The sequence below is a fragment of the Aethalodelphis obliquidens genome, unplaced genomic scaffold (assembly GCF_003676395.1).
Source record: "Aethalodelphis obliquidens isolate GAN/ISIS:26980383/991018 unplaced genomic scaffold, ASM367639v1 scaffold13, whole genome shotgun sequence".
In the NCBI taxonomy this organism is placed as follows: Eukaryota; Metazoa; Chordata; class Mammalia; order Artiodactyla; family Delphinidae; genus Aethalodelphis; species Aethalodelphis obliquidens.
Genome location: NW_020837957.1, coordinates 7,666,317 through 7,677,431, shown reverse-complemented (window position 1 = coordinate 7,677,431; position 11,115 = coordinate 7,666,317). Strand labels below are relative to the sequence as shown.

The 11,115-nt window shown below is 38.4% G+C and overlaps 1 pseudogene; it reads left to right on the top strand.

Annotated features, from left to right (window-relative positions):
- The first annotated feature begins 297 nt into the window (after positions 1 to 297).
- LOC113624263 (histone H2A.V-like) lies at positions 298 to 4,489 on the top strand (annotated as a pseudogene).
- Positions 4,490 to 11,115: the final 6,626 nt, after the last annotated feature.

The window sequence follows — 11,115 nt, the reverse complement described above, 5'->3', positions numbered from 1 at the left end:
TAAAATTGAGAAAGAGTGGAGGAGAATCACCACATGGCCTCATGATTCTTTTAAGTTGCATTTTCGAAGTCCAAACCATTTACAAATTAAATTCATTCTAAGAAAAACTATTTTGACTTGTAGAATATAGAGCAAATGATGATCCAGGACTCTTTAGCCTAGGTTTTAAGAAGGTCTGGCAGCTTCTGCTTTATGCTCTTTGGACCCTAAGCTGGTATGAAAGAAGTTAAGTAACTAGAGAGAGAGGACCTGTGGAGTGGCCCTGAAGGATGCAGTGCAATGTGGAACACAGGCCACATGAAGAAGCACAAGTGCCAGAGATGTGAGTGAAGAAGCCCTTCTCAATCTTCCAGTCCCCAGCCAGTCTAGGCATTGCAGCTGAGGGACTTCATGGAGCTGAAACAAACCATCCCCATTCTGCCCTCTCCAACATGAGAAATATTTAAATGGTTGCTGTTTTGAAGCTACTCCACCTCTTTCACTTCCACATCAAAGTCTCACACTGGTACATATAATTGCTGAAGCCTATGTCACATGCCTGTGGTAGCTGTAAGGATGTCCACTGATCTCCATCCTGACTCCTCCATTAGGGGGCTGGGAAATAACATGAAAGTTTCTCTCGTATATGAAAAGATAATGGCACCCATGAATAAGACAGATGGATACTACACATACCTAACAGTCATGATGTGGAAATGTGACCAACTAACCCTGGATCATGGAGAGCAGGGACTTTAACTGCTGAATTAAGAAAGAACTGCAAAGAATCTAGCAGATGCATAGCAGTCACAATGTGTTAAATAAATGACAGAATTATGAAATGCTGATCACATTTTGCATATCTCTCATTTCAACAGATATTAATATCTGTTTCATGGTGGGAAAAGAGTTTCGTATGTAGTTTTTCTTTTTGATGACTATCATAATGTGGGGATGGGGGAAGCAGAAGTAGTAACAGCTTCTGAGGACTAGTAATGAAATTGTTTAAGTGTAAATGGACATAGAATAGTTAAAATAGCCTAATTAAAGACTCACAGACATAAAGAACAGACTTGTGGCTGCCAAGGGGGAAGGGGGTTTGGGAAGGAATAGACTGGGAATTTGGGATTAGCAGATGCAAACTATTATATAGAGAATGGATAAACAACAAGGTCCTACTGTATAGCAGAGGGAACTATATTCAATATCCTGTAACAAACCACAATGGAAAAGAATATGAAAAAGAATATATACATATATATACACATATATGTCACTTTGTTGTACACCAGAAAGTAACACAACATTGTAAATCAACTATACTTCAATAAAAAATAAATTAAAATATATATATATAACCTAGTTAAGTTATTGAATTTCAAGGACAAAGAAATAATACTTCAGTCACTCAAGAAGAAAACATATGTGATAGTTAATTTTATATGTCATATTGACTGGGCTACAAGGTACCCAGCCATTTGGTCAAATATTATTCTGGGTGTGGCTGTGAGAGTATTTCTGCGTGAGATTAACATTTGAATTGGTAGACTGAGTAAAGCAGACTGTCCTCTCTAATGTCGCTTAGACCTCATCTAATCAACTGAAGACTTGAACAGAACAAAAAAACTGAGTAAAAAGGAAATTTACCTGCCTAACTGATTGAGCTGGGGCATCAATCTTTCACCCTCAGACTAGAACTTGCACCAATTGGCTCTCCTGGTTTTCAGGCCTTTGGACTCAGACTGAAACTACACTGCCAGCCCTCTTGGGTTGCCAGTTTGCCAACTGCAGACCTTGGGACCTCTCAGCCTCCATAAGCACTATATATATATATATATATATATATATATATATATATATATCCTATTGGTTGTTTCTCTGGAGATCCCTGGCTAATACAAGTCACCTACAAGGAAAAATAAATCAAGCTAACCTCAGACAGCTCCACGATATTCAGTGCTAAAAAATAATAGAGCAAGTTTCTGAAGGAAAGAAACCCAATGTCTACAGAATCTTGACGAAGGTAACTCAAGAAGTTCATACATTGCCAAATTGTACTTCAAACATAAAAGTAATAAATATCTTCACATATGCAAGATCTCAGGAACACATATCTATAAGCCTTTTTCAGACAGAAAAATCTACTTGACAGTGAAATCCAACCAATCAAGAGATGAATCAACATAAAGATTTTCTTAAATAGAGAAGCTGTGGTGAAACAAGTGATAGCAAGACTTGTGGTTACAGAACAGCGCTTAAATGTCATAAACTTGAAAACATGAAAATGACAACTTACCTAAAAAATTAGCAGGAGGAAGAAGGGATGGGAGTAAATATAAAAGCACAAACTATTTTCATTTATCATAATAGCAAAATAATAGATAACATTAAAAAAATACATCATGAAAAAAATGGCTCCAAAGACTTCACTTTTTTCATAATCTTTTGTTGTTAACCTTAAAAGGATACTTTACAAAGTAATATCTCTTTTCATGGATAAACAGTCACTTAAATTTAGCAGTTCTTTCCATTTCACCCATTTCTTTTTCTTCCTTTAAAATTATGTGAATTTAATGTCAACTTAAATTTAAAATGTTTAATATAAAAAGCAGTAGATGTAATCTTATTATTAAAAATTATTTCTCTCTAATATCTATATGGAAATGCACATTGGAAAATACTAGAAAACTTTTTTTATATTTCTGAGAAAAACTAAGAACATTACATTCCACCAAAATGTTTTTCACATTTAAATAGCAACAAACATTCTCAAGCATGAAAGAACCCAGGGAATATAACAAACTTGAGACTTTTCTGGGGAAAAAATGTATGCTTTAAATTGTGCCAATAAAATTAAACCAATAAAGAAATGAATGGATAATTCAAATTATTTGTATTTTTTAATTTAATTTTATTTTATTTTTTTGCAGTACGTAGGCCTCTCACTGTGTGGCCTCTCCCTTTGCAGAGCATAGGCTCAGCGAGCCCGCTCCACGGCATGTGGGATCTTCCCTGACTGGGGCACAAACCCATGTCCCCTGCATCGGCAGGCAGACTCTCAACCACTGCGCCACCAGGGAAGCCCAATTATTTGTATTTTAATATAGTGAGAGCTGAAACCATCTTCATCCACACAGCTTACTGTCTATGTTCACACGACTTTATTATTCCACTGTCCTCATCAATATAACTTTACTATTCCAGGAAACTCTTGCCCAGGAAGATAAAAATAACATTTTTGTTCATTCCAAGAATTCTACAAAAGATTCATAAACTCTTCAATAAAAAACAGAAATAACAGTTTATGCCCCCAGACTCTGGACCCATCACCTCAAAATCCACAAATTTTAAACTATTAGACTATGATTCTTACCCAATTCTAATCAAGCCACTACACTGGAAGTCCAGGCTTAAACAGGACTCCAAGACTCTCATAAATATCCCAACTTTGTCCTCCTCCCTCTAAGATGCTAAGACACTGTCAATTCAGTGTTTCTCCTTACTGTGGTAAGAATAAATGCGGCTTTGTCTTCTCAGTGAGTTGTTTGGGTGGTATTCTAGGGTAGCCAGCGTTCAACAAAAATCATGACTAGAAAAGAAAACACAACACAAATCAAGGCAAGAAAGTAACGATAAGAAAATCCAAGCATACCTTAGAAACTAAGGATAGGAAGGAGGAGAGATGGGGTGCATAAAAGCTGGAGACGAATAAGACCAAAATTCCTTAACAAAGGTCTGAGGTGGGTTCCACTTCCTTAAAAACAGGGTCTTGAAGAGAGCTGTTGCATTCCTTCCTGGGAGGCCGAGTGAACAAAGCCCAATCTAACACCTTTGCTTCCGTCTTAAGCAGTGTTCGTCAAGTGTGGCTCACGGACTGCCCACCTCAGAATCATCTGGAGTGTGTAACAGCAATGCTTTCCCCCAGACCCTACTAGCATCTCTACAAGGAGGCCTTGGAACCGGCATATTTAGTACGCTCTGCGCATTAATAAACCTCACACCGAATTAGAGAATCCCTGAGCTAAAGGGTGCAACTCTCATATCTAAATTACCCTTTCCAGGGGCCCCAGTGGCGGCTGCGGTCTGTGCAGCGGCGGCAGGGAGGGGTGTGGGGAGGGGCGGTGGCGTTGGGATCGAGGTCGGGAGCGGCGGAGACGAAGCTGGGCAGGACAGCGGGAAGGCCAAGGCTAAGGCAGTGTCTACTCACAGAGAGCTGGGCTACAGTTTCCCGTGGGCTGCATCCACAGACATTTTAAGACTCGCACCACGAGCCACAAGGAAGAGCGGCTGCCACTGTGGTAGTGCCCGGGCCGTACTTCTCCAGTAGCTGGAGCCAGCAGGGGACGCTTCCGAGGATCTCGAAGTTACGCGGATCACTCCGTGCCACGTGCAGCGTGCGATCCGCGGTGACGAGAGGTTGGACTCCCTTATCAAGGCTACCATAGCTGGGGATGGTGTGATCCCTCACATCCGCAACTCTCTGATTAAGGGACAGCAGAGAACTGCTTAGATAGTTATTTTAACTGACATTCTTCCTCCACCGTCATTGTACTGTAACTGGGGCAGAAGAAAAATAATGGGGCTATGTGGAATTTTTAAAACAGTTAAGTGGAAAAGCATAGAAAGTTGCTTCAGACTTGCTAAAAGAAGCATTTGTAGGTTCCTAGACTCGAAGTTTGATAAAAGTAGCTTTTGGGGGACTTCCCTGGTGGTCCAGTGGTTGAGACTTGGCCTTCAAGGCAGGGGGTGCAGGTTCCATCCCTGTTGGGGGAGCTAAGATCCCACACGCCTTGTGGCCAAAAAAAAAAAAAAAAAAAAAAGACATAAAACAGAAGCAATATTATAACAAATTCAATAAAGATTTTAAAAATGTCCACATCCAAAAAATCTTTTTTAAAAAAGTACCTTTTCATGTGACAACAGTTGTGTGTTCCTTGGCTAGGTTTCTCCCATGTTGCTTTATACAAAAATGGAATTGATAAACCATATTTTTAAAATTACCCTTTCCAACTTTATCTTTTATTAAAAGAGCTTTGTTTAATTAAAACAGCTGAGGGCTTCCCTGGTGGCACAGTGGTTAAGAATCCGCCTGCCAATGCAGGGGACACGGGTTCGAGCCCTGGCCCGTGAAGATCCCACAAGCCGCGGAGCAACTAAGCCCGTCCGCCACAACTACTGAGCCTGTGCTCTAGAGCCCGCGAGCCACAACTACTGAAGCCTGCACGCCTAGAGCCCATGCTCCGCAACAAGGGAAGCCACCACAATGAGAAGCTCGCACACTGCAACGAAGAGTAGCCCCTGCTCGCCGCAACTAGAGAAAGCACGTGCGCAGCAACAAAGACCTAACGCAGCCAAAAATTAATTAATTAATTTTAAAAAACAGCTGAGAACTTTTGGATAGTATAGATAGTGGTAAGGTAACCTTCAGCAAATCACCTGGCCAAACTCTATCTCCCTTGATCCAGCTCCTTCTCAACTCCATATACTACAACTCTCTTCCCCACCCCAGCTAAGTGTTGACTGATTGATAAAAGCCATTTATGAGTAACTTTACAGCAACCTGACTTCTTTGCCATTCCTTTCATTTTTCAATTATTTGTTTAAAGTTTGTTTCTGGATAGTAATTTCTGTGAGCACAAGAAAAATTTGTCTTATACCCTGGCATTTTAAAGATAAAATTATTCATGACACTCATTAAAGAACAGTAAGGTAGAATTTATTCAGGAGAGCTATCATGATAGGGCTAGGGACCACAGCAATGGGGTGTTGTAGGGGAGGAGAGAGATTGAACACAACTCTGAATACGACAAGGAAAAATGGAAATTTATAGCAAAGGAGTGGGGTGCATGGGGGCAAGGGAATCAGTAAATGAAAAATTACTAAAAGGAAATATCAGGGGTAAGGAGGGTTCTGGCTAAACTGATCTAACAGCATTCTTGCTGAAGGCAGACCAGAGGGATCAGACATCACCTGGAGGATGATGGAGTATGAGGGACCCCATCGGGTATGGAGAATGATCCGATGTTGAAGATGGTGTATTCTGGTTAAACTGATTTAGCAGTGTTTTTGCTAAAATGTGATAATACAGAGACCAACACAGAAGTTCAAAGTCAAGGCCTAGTTGAAAAAGGGCTCAGAAGAGCCTGCTTAGAATTTGGTCAAGGAAAGAATCTTTGCCACCGTATCTCCAGATCCTAGCACAGTGCTTTGTACATGGTAGATGTTTAATAAATATTTGTTAAACTAATTAGTACCATACTGGAAAATGTTGGTCAAATGCAATGATTTCAGTTTTAGTGGAATTAATGGTTAGATAGGCTTTCTAACAGTAATTGGTCAACAAGTTACATTGTTATTTAATATCATTCCTCATTTGTGATAATAAAATAAAGTTGTCCACCTAAAAGATCAGGTCTTAGAAGGAACTAGTACAGTGTTAAAGGTTAAAGTTAAAGTGTTTAGAATCTTACAAGAACTTTTAAAAATCCAAGGTAATACACTGGACCTCAGGCAGGTTATTAAACCTTTCTGAGATTCCAGTTATCTGTAAACTGGGGGTTATATTAGCTGCTTCACTTACCTGTGGGCTAGAAGGTTTGACAAACTACGATCCATGGGCCAGATCTGGCCTTACAGTCTATTTTTGTACAGCCTGGGAGCAAAGAATTGTTTTCACAGTTTTAAATAGTTGAAAAGAAGAAAGGCATGGGCGACTATGTGTGGCACACGAAGTATAAAATATTTACTATCTGGCCCTTTACAGAAACAATCTGCTAATCCTTGTGTGATGGTTAAATTTATGTGTCAACTTGACTAGGCCAAGGAGCACCCGGATTAAACATTATTTGTGGGTGAGTCTGTGGGCGTGTTTCCAGATGAGACTAGCATTTTGAAGCTGGACTCAGTAAGATAGATTGCCCTCCCCAATATGAATGGGACTCATCCAATCTTTCACAGCCTTCCAAAAGAACAATATAGGACAAAAAGTTGAAGGAAGGAGGAATTTGCTCCTTTTTGCTTCCTGCCCATCAGAGCTAGGACGTTAGTCTTCCTCTGCCCTTGGACTGGAACTTACACCATCAGCTACGTTGGTTCTCTATCCTTGAGACTCAGACTAGGATTTTATCACCAGCTTTCCTCCATCCAGCTTGCAAACAGCATATTGTGGGATTTTTCAGCCTTCATAATTATGTATGCCAATTCCTCATAATAAATATATACATATATAGAGAGACATATATACACTAATATGTATAAAATGGATAACTAATAAGAACCTGATATATTAAAAAATAAATAAAATAAAATTCAAAAAAAAAAGTTGTGGGGGAAAATAATTAATTTGCATGTCCTAAAGAAAAAAACTCACAGTATAACAAAAATTAAAGCTCCCTTTTCTTATACAACTAAGTCACATATCATAATGGTAATTTGATATTCAAACACTGTGAGAAATGGACTTCTCAAATTTTGTTAAAGAGCTAAGCATTTAAAATATAACCGAACCATTTTGATTCAATTAAGGTAGAAAGTTCTACTGCTTTATTTTGTTTATCAAATATATCATATATTAAACCTTATTTGGGAATTACTTCCCAAGTTAAGCAAACACAAAACTTCTAACACAAACACAGAAGAACTCTCACGAAAAAGATTCCAGCAGAGGCAGGCAGACATTGGTACCGTTCCTTAACTGAAATGAAGAAAAAACTGCAAGGTTTAAAACAACCAAATAATGTTTGTGGCGCTGAATGTTTGAAGTTAATGTAAACTATTTCTTCTTTGTCTACCAGAGTTAACCATTCACCTCATTCCCAAAGACTCAAGTGAATCAGAGCACAGATGTCTCAGCGACACCCTTCAGGGAGATAAAAGGAATAAAATAAAGCAAGTACTAAACTTATATCACTGTTTTCAAAGGAAAAATGTTTAAAGAATCTTTTCCAACTGTTTTTCTGATAGGTTTTGTTTTAGGGAGTGGAAATGCAATCTCACCTTTGGGATCTAGTTTTCTTCAAGTGCACAGCAATGTATCTTGTGTTCTGAATTTGCAAAATTCTTATAGAAAAATGAAGAGTCTTAGAGATAGGAATTCATCTGAAATATCCAATGATTTTTGTTATTTGCATTTTGTATAATCAGAAAAAAATAGTAAAGTTTATCATTCCATAAAACTACTAGATTAGAGATAATCAGTCACAGAATATCACAAAATTAACTTTCTCTGAAGTGGATCATTAATTTTTATATCAATCAGTTAAAAAGTGGTGGTGAAATTTATACGACATTTGGGAGGATTCAGATCAAGCCTGAAACAGCCATTCAGGACCCAAGAACTCAGAAGTTTGCAAACCTGAAATGAGAGTGAGCAACAAATTTCACAATTATGTTGTCCTGAATCTTTGTGCTATTCTGGTCATCCGTATTCCCCACACTTGAAATTTAACTCATTAAAGGTCCCGAGCATAAGAACCTGAAAAATGTAATTGTGTGCTTTTATCAATATTCGATGAATACTCATTTCATCATTTTGAGATTTTTGTGACCAAATAAGGATGCTTATCCTGCAACAAGTCTGTTTGGTCTACCCTTTTCTTTCTGAAAAGCACAATACCATAATTTGCTCTAAAAAAAAAAAAAAAAGGCAACATCACAGAGTGGAAACACAAAAAGGAAATACTTTTGGAGGATATGGTGTAACAGAAGAGAAATTCTCTAAATAGGTAGTCTCAATTTACTATTTTTCTCTTCTTATTCACTGGAAAAGATCCTTACTCTCCCAAGAATCAGTTTTTGTTTATCAAGCAGACAAACAAAAGAATCCACAATTTATAATATAAGAATGATAATAAATTAAAGGGCCTTCGTGTATATTCCCTGTCGCGCTTTTTAACAAGCAGCTGGCGCCTTTGTCTCTGCTAACACTCAAAAGCAAAACTAAATCTAGACAGTCCTTTTATAAATTATGATATATTTCTAGAAACATGGGAAAATCTTCAGTTATACTGCAATTGGTGTCCCACTATATAGAGTGAGAAAATTACTGTATTTTTGTTAACTTTCTGGTAACTGCAAGAATTAAGTCAAGTCTTTATGGAAATTGCCCCCCCCAAAAATGTAATTATAAAGTTACTAATTGAGTAACTGATTGTAAATTCTAATTTTTTCTAGTATTCTACGAATTAAAAAAATTTTTAATACTATGTTGCTGGGCATCAAAAGAGGCATTTTGTAGTGCTTGATTAACTACCTGATACACAGTAGACATTCAATAAATGTATTTTTTTAAATGAAAGATAAAGAAGATATTCCTGACTTTTCTTTATTATCTACCTCCATGTAAGACAAAGTTGTGTTTTCCCCTGTTACCATAATATAATACCTGAAATTTAAAATATTCTATCTGTTTTAACCACTAACCCCACCTTAAAATAATCTGAATCTTTAAATTTAAATCAGTACAATTTAAATGAGTACAATTTACCCAGATCCACTATATTTTTATTGAACACCGAACATGCAGAAAATACCACAGGTCTGTAACAGTGAGCCACTGGCCCCAGAGAGCTTATAAAATAAAAGGGACAGCACGTACATTAATAGTTATAAGACAAGGGAAAACATAAGCATCATAAGCATCGGAAGACAGGGGAATATATAATTGTGAACCAGGGTGTCAAGGAAGAGGTAACGTTTGAGATAAACTGTGGAAAAAAAGTAACAAGTCTTTGACAGATGGCATTAGAGAAATAGGGTATCCCAAGCAAAGTAAACACGGTGTACTTTTTTAGGTCTTTCAGGGAGTTACCACTAACCCAGTTTTACTGGATCAACGGGTCAATGTAAAAATAAAGTACAAGAGCAGCCTGAAAGTTTATGCTCAGCGTGGAGTGGAGGCGCTATACTTATTTTAATAGGTAATGGAATGGCATTTAAGGTTTGTACCTGTCAGTGTCTGAAGCAAATAGCACATTCAAATAGGATCAGTGAGTGGATGAAGACACGATTTACAAAAGGTGTGGGCTGTGTAAGGGACACCAATAAGAGATGGTGGACCACATCCTGCCAGCAACAGTGGGAAGGGTTGCCACCACCAGTCCTAAAAGTCGAAGTAGAAGGAGATTTTATTGGAACCTGCAGAAAGAAGCAACAAATTGTAAGAGCGCATCTCCTGACATGAGGCAAGACCTTTTGTGGAGGAGGACAGGCAACCTACGGCTGAGCAAGGAGAACCATGGAAATAAGTACCCAAACTAACTCTCCGCTTGCTCCTTCCAGCCTCCTGCAAGCGCACTCTGTTGGCTAAACTCAGTTGGAAGCCGGAAGGCAAGGGAGACCATTGATACAGTCCATATAGACCTTCTTCCCAGGGCACAGAACAGGACAGAGAAAGAAATGGAATAGATTTGGAGGGGCAAAAGGAAAATATAAAACACAAGGCTTTTGAGCAAAAGAGAGATACCTCCTAGAAAAATTGATCCAACGGGTATAGAGAGAATCAAGAGACGTATAGATGAAGAAACTAAGAATACAGTAGAGAAGACTGTAAAGGTCAGAAACAGGGCCATGGCAGTGGAAAAAGAAGTAAAAATTTGCCTGTGAGAGCTTTTGAGGGTACAAGTCGGTTCTTGGAATAGTGCCAGGCATGAATGCAATGTGGCTTTTGATGGCTTCTGGTGGACAGTTGTGTAACAAAGGGATGAGAACTGCTGCTGGGGTCCTAAAGCACAAACTTAACGCTGTATCCATGGGCAAGTAGGCGCTAAGCAGAATTAGCTGGAAGTTGAAGGGATCCTAGGTATGTTTTTTTCCATGGATGGCTTGCTTGAGGTACAAATTCTGGAGACTTTTTATATAAAGTTGTGAAGAGAGGTGTTGGCTACAAGGCAATGAACAAGGAGTTTTAAGCAAAGGCAGATGTTCTGTTATCCTGAAGATTTCAAGGACATTTATGACAGCAGTCATGCATCTTAACAGTTGACAGACAGCTGGATGGATCCTCATGGAATAGAAAACCAAACAACTTTCGATTTTATTAAATATTTATAAACCAAAAAAAATTTTTTTTTGCCTGTGAGAAACATGACAGTGATAAATCGTGGGGCTTCTAACAGATTAGAAGGAGGGGAAAAGGAA